The sequence below is a fragment of the Arachis hypogaea genome, chromosome 16 (genome assembly GCF_003086295.3).
Source record: "Arachis hypogaea cultivar Tifrunner chromosome 16, arahy.Tifrunner.gnm2.J5K5, whole genome shotgun sequence".
NCBI classification, from domain to species: domain Eukaryota; kingdom Viridiplantae; phylum Streptophyta; class Magnoliopsida; order Fabales; family Fabaceae; genus Arachis; species Arachis hypogaea.
The window spans coordinates 3,338,788-3,353,061 of record NC_092051.1 but is presented as its reverse complement, the minus strand read 5'-3'; the positions used below and the strand labels follow the sequence as shown (position 1 = coordinate 3,353,061).

The 14,274-nt window shown below is 39.7% G+C and overlaps 1 non-coding gene across 1 annotated transcript; it reads right to left on the bottom strand.

Annotated features, from left to right (window-relative positions):
* Nucleotides 1-2,581: 2,581 nt before the first annotated feature.
* LOC112760688 (small nucleolar RNA R71) lies at nt 2,582-2,689 on the bottom strand. The gene has a single exon (XR_003181117.1). It is a non-coding gene; the product is annotated as a small nucleolar RNA R71 (small nucleolar RNA).
* Between the last annotated feature and the right edge of the window lie 11,585 nt (nt 2,690-14,274).

The following is a 14,274-nucleotide window of genomic DNA, read 5'->3' as shown; positions in this document are numbered from 1 at the left end:
GGCGCCGTTGCCGGGGATTGTTTGAGTTTTCGGCAAGCTTTTGGTCCGGTAACATCAATGCCAAATTTTTGATCCGGCAACAACACCAAGTTTTTGGCACCGTTGCCGGGGATTGTTCGAGTTTGGACAACTGACGGTTCATCTTGTTGCTCAGATTAGGTAATTCTCTTTTTGTTTTACTTTCAAAAGAATTTTTCAAAAAATTTTTCAAAAATTTCTCCTTTGTTTTCGAAAAAAATTTAAAAATAAATGTTTTCAAAAATATATTTTTCTTCAGAATTTTTAAGAATGAATTCTAGTGTTTCATGAAGCATGTGAAGCCTGGCTGGCTATAAAGCCATGTCTAAATTCTTTTGGACTGAGGTTTCCAAACCATCAGCATAGAGGCAAGTTACTTTGATAAGTAATGAGCAGTATATTCTGATGTTACATGCTGAAGCTTGGCTGGCCATTGGCCATGTCTAGTGTTTTGGACTGGAGCTTTCATTGAAAGCTCGGCTGGCTAGTGAGCCATGTCTAATTCCTGGACTGAAGCTTTAGACTAACAATGCAAGATTCCTGGAATTCATATTAAAAATTTTGGAATCCTTATTTTTCTTTTTCTAAATAATTTTCGAAAAAAAATACCAAAAAAATTAGAAAATCATAAAAATCAAAAATATTTTATGTTTGTTGTTTGAGTCTGGTGTCAATTGCATATTCATCTTGCATTTTTCGAAAAAATTCATGCATTCATAGTGTTTTTCATGATCTTCAAGTTGTTCTTGGTAAATCTTCTTGTTTGATCTTGATGTTTTCTTGTTTTGCATCATATGTTGTTTTTCATATGCATTTTTGCATCCATAGTGTCTATACATGAAAATTTTTTTAAGTTTGGTGTCTTGCATGTTTTCTTTGCATCAAAAATTTTTCAAAAATAAGTTCTTGATGTTCATCATGATCTTCAAAGTGTTCTTGGTGTTCATCTTGACATTCATAGCATTCTTGCATTCATCACATACTTTGATCCAAAAATTTTCATGCATTGCATCATTTTTCATGTTTTTCTCTCTCATCATTAAAAATTCAAAAAATAAAAAAAATATATCTTTCCCTTTTTCTCTCATAAATTTTGAAAATTTGGATTGACTTTTTTAAAAAATTTTAAAATCTAGTTGTTTTCATGAGTCAAATCAAATTTTCAATTTAAAAACCTTATCTTTTTCAAAATCTTTTTCAAAAATCAAATCTTTTTCATTTTTCTTATTTATTTTCGAAAATTATAAAAATATTTTCCAAAAATCTTTTTCTTAATTTTATCCCATAATTTTCGAAAATATCATTATCAATTAATGTTTTGATTCAAAAATTTCAAGTTTGTTACTTGCTTGTTAAGAAAGATTCAAACTTTAAATCATAGAATCATATCTTGTGATTTCTTGTGAATCAAGTCATTAATTATGATTTTAAAAATCAAATCTTTTTCAAAACTAATTCTAATCATATCCTCCTATCATACCTTTTTTTTTAAATTCTTATCTTTTTCAAAAAATTGATTTTAAAATACCTTCTCTAACTTCTTATCTTCTTATCTTTTCAAAATTGATTTTCAAATTTGTTTCAACTAACTAACTAACTTTTTGTTTATTTCTTATCTTTTTCAAAACTACCTAACTCTCTCTCTCTCTCTAATTTTCGAAAATATCTTCCCTCTTTTTCAAAATTTCTTTTTAATTAACTAATTATTTTAATTTTTTATTTTAATTTTCGAAAATTACTAACCTTTTTTTTAAAAAAAAAAAAACTATTTTCGAAAATCACTAACTCTTCTTTAAAAATTATTTTCGAAAATCCTCTTTTTCTCTCATCTCCTTCTATTTATTTATTCATTTACTAACATCTCTTCCTCACTCACCAAAAATCCGAACCCCCTCTCTCTCTCTCTCTGAGTTCAGATTTTCTCTTCTTCTTTTCTTCTACTCTTCTTCTCTTCTACTCACACAAGGGAACCTCTATACCTGGGCAAAAAGGATCTTTATTATTATTTTGCTATTCCCTTCTTTGTCATATGAGCAGGAGCAAGGACAAGAATATTCTTGTTGAAGCAGATCCTGAACCTGAAAGGACTCTAAAAAGAAAATTAAGAGAAGCTAAAATAAAACAATCCAGAGACAACCTTACAGGAATTTTCAAACAGGAAGAGGAGATGGCAGCCGAAAATAATAATAATGCAAGGAGGATGCTTGGTGACTTCACTGCACCTAATTCTAATTTACATGGAAGAAGTATCTCCATCCCTACCATTGGAGCAAATAATTTTGAGCTGAAACCTCAATTAGTTTCTCTGATGCAGCAGAACTGCAAGTTTCATGGACTTTCATCTGAAGATCCTTTTCAGTTCTTAACTGAATTCTTGCAAATATGTGATACTGTTAAGACTAATAGAGTAGATCCTGAAGTCTACAGGCTTATGCTTTTCCCGTTTGCTGTAAGAGACAGAGCTAGAATATGGTTGGATTCTCAACCTAAAGATAGCCTGAACTCTTGGGATAAGCTGGTCACGGCTTTCTTAGCTAAGTACTTTCCTCCTCAAAAGCTGAGCAAGCTTAGAGTGGATGTTCAAACCTTCAAACAAAAAGATGGTGAATCCCTCTATGAAGCTTGGGAAAGATACAAACAGTTGACCAAAAAGTGTCCTTCTGACATGCTTTCAGAATGGACCATCCTGAATATATTCTATGATGGTCTGTCGGAGTTATCGAAGATGTCACTGGACCATTATGTAGGTGGATCCATTCACCTAAAGAAAACGCCTGCAGAAGCTCAAGAACTCATTGACATGGTTGCTAATAACCAGTTCATGTAAACTTCTGAAAGGAATCCTGTGAATACTGGGACGCCTATGAAGAAAGGAGTTCTTGAAATTAATACTCTGAATGACATATTGGCTCAGAATAAAATATTGACTCAGCAAGTCAATATGATTTCTCAGAGTCTGAATGGAATGCAAGCTGCATCCAATAGTACTCAAGAGGCGCCTTCTGAAGAAGAAGCCTATGATCCTGAGAACCCTGCAATAGCAGAGGTAAATTACTTAGGTGAACCTTATGGAAACACCTATAACTCATCATGGAGAAATCATCCAAATTTCTCATGGAAGGATCAACAAAAGCCTCAACAAGGCTTTAATAATGGTGGAAGAAACAGGTTTAACAATAATAAACCTTTTCCATCATCTACTCAGCAACAAATAGAGAACTCTGAACAAAATACCTCTAATTTAGCAAACTTAGTCTCTGATCTATCTAAGGCCACTGTGAGTTTCATGAATGAAACAAGGTCCTCCATTAGAAATTTGGAAGCACAAGTGGGCCAGCTGAGTAAAAAGATCACTGAAATCCCTCCTAATACTCTCCCAAGCAATACAGAAGAAAATCCAAAAGGAGAGTGCAAGGCCATTGAATTGACCATCATGGCTGAACCCACAAGAGGAGAAAAGGATGTGAATCCCAGTTAGGAAGACCTCCTGGGACGTCCAGTGATCAACAAGGGGTTTCCCTTTGAGGAACCAAAGGAATCTGAGACTCATCTAGAGACCATAGAGATTCCATTGAACCTCCTTACAACATTCATGAGCTCTGAAGAGTATTCTTCTTCTGAAGAGAATGAAGATGTTACTGAAGAGCAAGTTGCCAAGTTCCTTGGTGCAATCATGAAGCTGAATGCCAATTTATTTGGTAATGAGACTTGGGGAGATGAACCTCCCCTGTTCACCAATGAACTAAATGCATTGGATCAACTGAGGATGCCTCAAAAGAAACAGGATCCTGGAAAGTTCCTAATACCTTGCACCGTAGGCACCATGACCTTTGAGAAGGCTCTATGTGACCTTGGGTCAGGGATAAACCTCATGCCACTCTCTGTAATGGAGAAACTTGGAATCTTTGAGGTTCAAGCTGCTAGAATCTCATTGGAGATGGCAGACAATTTGGTGCACGAATTGTGAATCACACTTTTCACAACGCGTACCACTAACCAGCAAGTGCACTGGGTCGTCCAAGTAATACCTCACGTGAGTAAGGGTCGAATCCCACGGAGATTGTTGGTTTGAAGCAATCTATGGTTATCTTGTAAATCTTAGTCAGGAAGTCAATTATGTTTATCAGTTGAATTGTGAATAACCAGGAGAGCATAAATTAAAGGTTACTTGTTGTGCAGTAATGGAGAATATGTTGGAGTTTTGGAGATGCTTTGTCTTCTGAATCTCTGCTTTCCTCTGTCTTCTGATTCACGCACGCACGTCCTCCTATGGCAAGCTGTGTGTTGGTGGATCACCGTTGTCAATGGCTACCTTCCATCCTTCTAGTGAAAACTACGCTCACGCGCTCTGTCACAGCACGGCTAATCACCGGTTGGTTCTCGATCCGGTTGGAATAGGATTTACTATCCTTTTGCATCTGTCACTAACGCCCAACCTTCAGGAGTTTGAAGCTCGTCACAGTCATTCAATCCTTGAATCCTACTCGGAATACCACAGACAAGGTTTAGACTTTCCGGATTCTCATGAATGCCGCCATCAGTTCTAGCTTATACCACGGAGATTCTGATTAAGGAATCTAAGAGATACTCATTCAATCGGATATAGAACGGAGGTGGTTGTCAGGCACACGTTCGTGGTTTGAGGAAGATGATGAATGTCACAGATCATCACCTTCATCACAGTTAAGCGCGAATGAACATCTTAGATAGGAACAAGCGTGTTTGAATGGAAAACAGAAATACTTGCATTAATTCATCGAGACACAGCAGAGCTCCTCACCCCCAACAATGGGGTTTAGAGACTCATGCCGTCAGAGAATACAAAGTTTAGATCTGAAATGTCATGAGATACAAAATAAGTCTCTAAAAGTTGTTTAAATACTAAACTAGTAGCCTAGGGTTACAAAATATGAGTAGACTGTGATGGATGATGCAGAGATCCACTTCTGGGGCCCACTTGGTGTGTGCTGGGGCCCACTTGGTGTGTGATGGGGCTGAGACTTAAGCAATCCACGTGCAGAGGCCATTTGTGGAGTTGAACGCCAGTTTTTGTGCCAGTTTGGGCGTTCAACTCCAGTTTTTGATCCTTTTCTGGCGCTGGACGCCAGAATTGGGCAGAGGACTGGCGTTGAACGCCAGTTTACGTCGTCTATTCTTGTGCAAAGTATGGACTATTATATATTGCTGGAAATCCCTGGATGTCTACTTTCCAACGCAATTGGAAGCACGCCATTTCGAGTTCTGTAGCTCCAGAAAATCCACTTTGAGTGCAGGGAGGTCAGAATCCAACAGCATCAGCAGTCCTTTTTCAGCCTGAATCAGATTTTTGCTCAGCTCCTTCAATTTCAGCCAGAAAAATACCTGAAATTACAGAAAAACACACAACTCATAGTAAAGTCCATAAATATGAATTTTTCCTAAAAACTAATAGAAATAGACTAAAAACTAACTAAAACATACTCAAAACTATATGAAATTATCCCCAAAAAGCGTATAAAATATCCGCTCATCACAACACCAAACTTAAACTGTTGCTTGTCCTCAAGCAACTTAGACAAATAAAATAGAAGACTAATAGGTTGAGAAGCAATAATATCTTAAAGTTTTTGATTGAAGCTCAGATCCTAATTAGATGAGCGGGACTAGTAGCTTTTTGCTTCTGAACAGTTTTGGCATCTCACTTTATCCATTGAAGCTCAGAGTGATTGGCATCTATACGAACTCAGAATTCAGATAGTGTTATTGATTCTCTTAGTTCAGTGTGATGATTCTTGAACACAGCTTCTTTATGAGTCTTGGCCGTGGCCCTAAGCACTTTGTTTTCCAGTATTACTACCGGATACATAAATGCCACAGACACATAACTGGGTGAACCTTTTCAGATTGTGACTCAGCTTTGCTAAAGTCCCCAATTAGAGGTGTCCAGAGTTCTTAAGCACACTCTTCTTTTTGCTTTGGACCTTGACTTTAACCGCTCAGTCTCAAGTTTTCACTTGACACCTGCACGCCACAAGCACATGGTTAGGGACAGCTTGGTTTAGCCGCTTAGACCAGGATTTTAGTCCTTTAGGCCCTCCTATCCACTGATGCTCAAAGCCTTGGGATCCCTTTTATTTGCCCTTGCCTTTTGGTTTTAAGGGTTACTGGCTTTTTCTGCTTGCTTTTTTTTTTTTCTGCAAGCTTTGTTCTTTGCTGCTTTTTCTTGCTTCAAGAATCATTTTTTTTTTATTTTTCAGATTATCAATAACATGTCTCATGTTCATCATTCTTTCAAGAGCCAACATATTTAACAGTCTTAAACAACAAATTCAAAAGACATATGCACTGTTCAAACATTCATTCAGAAGACAGAAAGCATTGCCACCACATTTAACCAATTAGAATTTCTTTTATTAAACTCCCAATTTTATTGCTTCTTATTCAAAAGATCTACTATTTTATTCATGTTTAATGATGATGAGAAAAATAAACTATAGCTTAATTGGAGATAAAATCAAATAGATACTAATTACTATTATATGACTTCTAAGGTAAACTTTTTATAAGGACACTGTCACAGAGTTAAGGCAGAAATTGGAAATTAACAACCTTTATTCTGGGAGTATGGGTGTTCCTCTGATCCTTGGGATGCTTGGTATTACAGAAGACTTTTGGCGCTTCAGTTCCCTTAAGTCACGTCCCTGCTCCTCTTGTTCTTTAAACATATGGGTTAGCATTTGACTGTGTTCCTTCTGTTGTTTTATTATTTGCTCCATAGCTTCCTGTATCTTGGTGACAGACGTCTCAAGATATTCCCAATATTCTGCTTGAGGAATCTCTGGGAGGAATTCCTGTGCTCTCTTCTTGATAAGATCCTCCTGTGCTTGTTGTCTCTCCATTGATGCTTTGGTGATTGACTTTTCAATTAGGATATATTCAGTTATTCCCATTCTTACTCCAGCGTCCTTGCAGAGCAGAGAAATCACGCTTGGATAAGCCAACCTGGCCTCTCTTGAATTTTTGTTAGCAATCTTATAGAGCTCTGTTGAAATCAGCTGATGAACCTCCACTTCCTTTCCCATCATGATGCAATGAATCATCACTGCTCTTTTAACTGTGACTTCAGAACGGTTGCTAGTGGGCAACAGAGAACGCCCAATGAAGTCCAGCCATCCTCTGGCAACTGGTTTGAGATCCTCCCTCTTGAGTTGATTTGGGACGCCCTTTGTGTTGGTGGTCCACCTGGCTCCAGGGATACATATGTCCTCTAGAATCTTATCTAGGCCAATGTCTGCTCTCATCATCCTCCTGTTGAAGGAGTCTGGATCATCCTTTAGCTGAGGTAGCTTTAATATCTCTCTGATCTTGTCAGGGGTGGTATGAACAATCTTTCCCCTGACCATGGTCCGAAATTTGTAGCAGGCAGTTCCAGATAGTCTTTGCTTGTCAGTCTGCCACATATTAGCATAGAACTCCTGGACCATGTTCCTTCCTATTTTCGTTTCAGGATTAGCTAGGACTTCCCAGTTCCTGATTCGAATTTGCTCCTGGATCTCCGGATATTCGTCTTCTTTCAGATCGAATCTAACTTCCGGGATCACTGATCTCAGACCCATTACTTTAAGATAATGGTCTGAATGTTCTTTAGATAAGAACTTCCCTTGATTCCAAAGTGGTTTTGGAACGCTCTCTTTCTTGCCTCTTGGAGTGGATTGTTTTCCTTTGGGAGCCATGATCTTAGTGATCTCGGAAAAACACACCAAACTTAGAGGTTTGCTTTTCCTCAAGCAAAAGAAAAGAAAGGAGAGGGATAGAAGGAGATCGAGGTGCACTTGTTGATAGAGGAGGGGGGAGGCCGAACCCAATTTTAAAGGGGTGGGGGGTGGCTTTTCGAAAAAATGGAAGAGATAAGATAAAAAGATTGAGTTGAAAAAGATAAGATAGAAGATAGAGTTTAATTTTGAAAAGATATGATAGATTTTTGAAAAAGATAACTCTGAATTTTGAAAAAGATAATATGGATATTTGAAAAAGATATGGATTAGTTGAAAAGATTTTTGAGTGAAAAAGATAGATTTGTTTTCAGAAAAGATTTTGAAAAGAGTTGGATTGAATTTGGAAAGATGGATTTTTAGAAATTAAGGATTTTAGAAATCAGGGTTCTTGACATGTTCATGTAAAAATCATGCATTGAAGCATAAAATTTGAAATTAAAATGGAAATACGTGTGGGACAAATGGATTTGGCTCCTCCCTGTCTTCCTGGCGTTTGAACGCCCAAACACTGCTTGTTTTGGGCGTTCAGCGCCCAAATGCTGATCTCCTGGGCGTTCAGCGCCCAGTTGCTGCCATTACTGGCGTTCAACGCCCAGTGGGTGGCCATTTCTGGCGTTGAACGCCCAGATTGCTACCATTACTGGCGTTCAGCGCCCAGTGGATGCCCATTTTGGGCGCTGAACGCCCAAAATGCCCCTTTACTGGCGTTTTCTTGCCATTGAGCTCTTTTACTCTGTTTTGTGTGCCGAGGTCTTCTGTAAATGATTATTTACCTTATTGTCAATGAACTCTATATAAACAAATAAAAATAAAAATAAAAATAAAAATAGGGCAAAATGCTTAGAGGATTGTTGCCCCATGGCTGGGTTGCCTCCCAGCAAGCGCTTCTTTATTGTCTTTAGCTGGACCTTGCTGAGCTTTTAATCTAGCTTCAGCCTTGAGCATTCTTGCTCAATGTTGCCTTCAAGATAATGCTTGATTCTCTGTCCATTGACAATGAACTTCTTATCAGAATTGATATCTTGAAGCTCCACATAACCATATGGTGACACACTTGTAATCACGTATGGTCCCCTCCACCGGGATTTCAGTTTCCCGGGGAATAGCCTGAGTCTAGAGTTAAACAACAGAACCTTCTGTCCTGGTTCAAAGATTCTAGATGACAGCTTTCTGTCATGCCACTTTTTTTATTTTTCTTTATATAGCTTGGCATTTTCGAAAGCTGTGAATCTGAACTCCTCTAGCTCATTTAGCTGGAGCAATCTTTTTTCTCCTGCTAATTTGGCATCAAAGTTTAGGAATCTGGTTGCCCAGTAGGCCTTATGTTCCAGTTCCACGGGCAGGTGACATGCCTTACATTACACTAGTTGGTATGGAGAGGTCCCTATAGGGGTCTTGAATGCTGTTCTGTAAGCCCACAGAGCATCATCCAAGCTCCGTGCCCAATCCTTTCTACGGGTATTTACTGTCCGTTCTAGGATTCTCTTTAATTCTCTATTAGAGACTTCAGCTTGCCCATTGGTTTGTGGATGATATGGAGTGGCTACCTTGTGGCGAATTCCATACCGAACCATGGCAGAGTACAGATGTTTATTGCAGAAGTGAGTGCCCCCATCACTGATTAACACTCTAGGGACACCAAACCTGCTAAAGATATGTTTCTGGAGGAACTTCAGCACTGTTTTAGTATCATTGGTGGGTGTGGCAATAGCCTCAACCCATTTTGATACATAGTCAACTGCCACCAGAATATAAGTGTTTGAGTATGATGGTGGGAAAGGTCCCATGAAGTCAATTCCCCATACGTCAAACAACTCAATTTCCAAGATTCCTTGTTGAGGCATGGCGTAACCATGAGGCAGGTTACCAACTCTTTGGCAACTGTCACATTTACGTACAAACTCTCGGGAATTTTTATAGAGTGTGGGCCAATAGAAGCCACATTGGAGGACCTTGGTGGCTGTTCGCTCACCTCCGAAATGGCCTCCATATTGAGATCCGTGGCAATGCCACAGGATCCTCTGTGCTTCTTCTCTAGGCACACACCTACGGATAATTCCGTCTGCACATCTCTTAAAGAGATAAGGTTCATCCCACAAGTAGTACTTTGCATCAGTAATTAATTTTTTCTTTTGTATCCTGTTGTACTCCTTTGGTATGAACCTTGCGGCTTTGTAGTTTGCAATATCGGCAAACCATGGTGCTTCCTGAATGGCGAATAAATGCTCATCAGGAAACGTCTCAGAGATCTCTAGAGAAGGGGGGGACGTCCCTTCCACTGGCTCTATCCGGGATAGATGATCAGCCACTTGGTTCTCTGTCCCTTTTCTGTCTCTTATTTCTATATCAAACTCTTGCAGAAGCAATACCCATCTGATGAGCCTGGGTTTTAAATCCTGCTTTGTGAGTAGATATTTAAGAGCAGCATGATCGGTATACACAATCACTTTTGATCCTACTAAGTATGATCTGAACTTGTCAATGGCATAAACCACTGCAAGTAGTTCTTTTTCTGTGGTTGTGTAATTTTTCTGGGCATCATTTAGAACGCGACTGGCATAATAAATGACATGCAGAAGCTTGTCATGCCTCTGTCCCAATACTGCACCAATAGCATGATCACTGGCATCACACATTAGCTCAAATGGTAATGTCCAGTCTGGTGCAGAAATGACTGGTGCTGTGACCAGCTTAGCTTTCAGCGTTTCAAACGCATGCAGGCACTTTGTGTCAAACACAAATGGCGTGTCAGCAGCTAGCAGATTGCTTAGAGGTTTTGCGATTTTTGAAAAATCCTTTATAAACCTCCTATAGAATCCTGCGTGCCCCAGAAAGCTTCTGATTGCCTTAACATTGGCAGGTGGTGGTAATTTTTCAATTACCTCTATTTTTGCCTGATCCACCTCTATTCCCTTGTTTGAGATTTTATGCCCAAGAACAATTCCTTCAGTCACCATGAAGTGACACTTTTCCTAGTTTAAAACTAGGTTGGTTTCTTGGCATCTTTTCAGAACAAGTTTCAGGTGATCAAGACAGGAGCTGAATGAGTCTCCATATACTGAGAAGTCATCCATGAAGACTTCTAGAAATTTTTCCACCATGTCAGAGAAAATAGAGAGCATGCATCTCTGGAAGGTTGCAGGCGCATTACATAGCCCAAAGGGCATCCTTCTATAAGCAAATACTCTAGATGGACATGTGAATGCTGTTTTCTCTTAATCCTGGGGATCCACTGCAATCTGGTTATAGCCTGAATAGCCATCCAAAAAGCAGTAATAATCATGACCTGCTAGTCTCTCTAGCATCTGGTCTATGAATGGTAAAGGAAAATGATCCTTTCTGGTGGCTGTATTGAGCCTTCTGTAGTCAATACACATGCGCCACCCTGTAACTGTTCTTGTAGGAACCAGTTCATTTTTTTCATTATGAATCACTGTCATGCCTCCCTTTTTTGGGACGACTTGAACAGGGCTCACCCAGGGGCTATCAGAAATGGGATAAATAATCCCAGCCTCTAGTAATTTGGTGACTCTTTCTGCACCACTTCCTTCATGGCTGGATTTAGCCGCCTCTGTGGCTGAACCACCGGTTTGGCATTATCCTCCAATAGGATTTTGTGCATGCATCTAGCTGGGCTTATGCCCTTAAGGTCACCTATGGACCACCCAAGAGTTGTCTTGTGTGTCCTTAGCACTTGAATAAATGCTTCCTCTTCCTGTGAACTTAGAGCAGAGCTTATGATCACTGGAAAAGTATCACCTTCTCCTAGAAATGCATATTTCAAGGATGGTGGTAGTGGCTTGAGCTCGGGTTTATGAGGTTTTTCCTCTTTTAGAAGAAAGTTCAGAGGCTCTTTCATGTCCCCTGAATCCTCCAAATCAGGCTGAACATCTTTAAAGATGTTTTCCAACTCTGATTCGAGACTCTCAGCCATGTTGATCTCTTCTACCAAAGAATCAATAAGATCAACTTTCATGCAGTCTGTTGATGTGTCTGGATGCTGCATGGCTTTGACAGCGTTCAACTTGAACTCATCATCATTGACTCTCAGGGTTATTTCCCCCTGTTGGACGTCAATGAGGGATCGTCCAGTTGCTAGGAAGGGTCTTCCTAGAATGAGAGTAGCACTCTTGTGCTCCTCCATCTCCAGCACAACAAAGTCAGTGGGAAAGGCGAATGGCCCAACTCTGACAATCATGTCTTCAATCACGCCTGATGGGTATTTAGTGGAACCATCAGCAAGTTGGAGACATATCCGGGTTGGTTTAACTTCTTCAGTTAAGCCAAGCTTCCTGATAGTGGATGCAGGTATCAGGTTGATGCTTGCCCCAAGATCGCACAAAGCTGTCTTGGTGCAATCACCTTCTAGTATGCATGGTATCAGGAAACTTCCAGGGTCTTTAAGCTTTTCAGGAAAGCTTTTCAGAATGACTGCACTGCATTCTTCAGTGAGGAGAACTCTTTCTGTTTCTCTCCACTCCTTTTTATGACTCAAGATCTCTTTCATGAACTTGGCATAAGAAGGTATTTGCTCAAGTGCCTCTGCAAATGGAATCTTTATTTCAAGAGTCCTTAGATAATCTGCAAAGCGAGCGAATTGCTTATCCTGCTCCTCTTTCCGGAGTTTTTGAGGATAAGGTATTGGTGCACGAAATTGTGATGTCCAGGCTCGAACAATCCCTGGTAATGGCTCCAAAGCTTGGTGCTTTGATCTTAATTCATAATTTGTCACAACTTCGATACAACTAACCAGCAAGTGCACTGGGTCGTCCAAGTAATACCTTACGTGAGTAAGGGTCGAATCCCACGGAGATTGTTGGTATGAAGCAAGCTATGGTCACCTTGTAAATCTCAGTCAGGCAGATATAAAGTGATAATGGTGTTTTCGAATATTATATAATAAAATAGGGATAGAGATACTTATGTAAATCATTGGTAGGAATTTCAGATAAGCGAATGGAGATGCTTTTCGTTCCTCTGAACCTCTGCTTTCCTGCTATCTTCATCCAATCAGTCTTACTCCTTTCCATGGCTGGCTTTATGCAAGGGCATCACTATTGTCAGTGGCTACATCCCCTCCTCTCAGTGAATAATATGCTCACGCACCCTGTCACGGCACGGCTATTCATCTGTCGGTTCCCGATCATGCTGGAATAGGATTCACCCTCCTTTTGCGTCTGTCACTAACGCCCAGCACTCGCGAGTTTGAAGCTCGTCACAGTCATTCAATCATTGAATCCTACTCAGAATACCACAGACAAGGTTTAGACCTTCCGGATTCTCTTGAATGCCGCCATCATTCTAGCTTACGCCACGAAGATTCTGGTTAGGAGATCTAAGAGATATTCATTCTAGCTTAATTCATGTAGAACGGAAGTGTTTGTCAGGCACGTGTTCATAGGGGAGATAGTGATGAGCGTCACACATAATCATCACCTTCATCATGTTCTTGGGTACGAATGGATATCTTAGAAGTGAAATAAGATGAGTTGAATAGAAAACAGAAGTACTTTGCATTAATCTTTGAGGAACAGCAGAGCTCCACACCTTAATCTATGGAGTGTAGAAACTCTACCGTATGAAAATACATAAGTGAAGGTCCAGGCATGGCCGAGATGGCCAGCCCCCTATTGTGATCTAAGATAGCATACAACTGATCAAAGATACCTAATACAATAGTAAAAGGTCCTATTTATAATAAACTAGCTACTAGGGTTTACATGAGTAAGTAATTGATGCATAAATCCACTTCCGGGGCCCACTTGGTGTGTGTTTGGGCTGAGCCTGAGTGTTGCACGTGCAGAGGCCATTTGTGGAGTTGAACGCCAGTTTCTGTGCCAGTTTGGGCGTTCAACTCTGGCTTTGGATCCTTTTCTGGCGCTGGACGCCAGATTTGGGTAGAAGGCTGGCGTTGAACGCCAGTTTACGTCGTCAATTCTTGGTCAAAGTATAGACTATTATATATTGCTGGAAAGCCCTGGATGTTTACTTTCCAACGCAATTGGAAGCGCGCCATTTCGAGTTCTGTAGCTCCAGAAAATCCACTTTGAGTGCAAGGAGGTCAGAATCCAACAGCATCAGCAGTCCTTTTTCAACCTCTGAATCTGATTTCTGCTCAAGTCCCTCAATTTCAGCCAGAAAATACCTGAAATCACAGAAAAACACACAAACTCATAGTAAAGTCCAGAAATGTGAATTTAACATAAAAACTAATGAAAACATCCCTAAAAGTAACTAGATCCTACTAAGAACATACTAAAAACAATGCCAAAAAGCGTATAAATTATCCGCTCATCACAACACCAAACTTAAATTGTTGCTTGTCCCCAAGCAACTGAAAATCAAATAGGATAAAAAGAAGAGAATATACTATAAATTCCAAACTATCAATGAAACAGAGCTTCAATCATATGAGCGGGACTTATAGCTTTTTGCCTCTTGAATAGTTTTGGCATCTCACTTTATCCATTGAAGTTTAGAATGATTGGCATCTATAGGAACT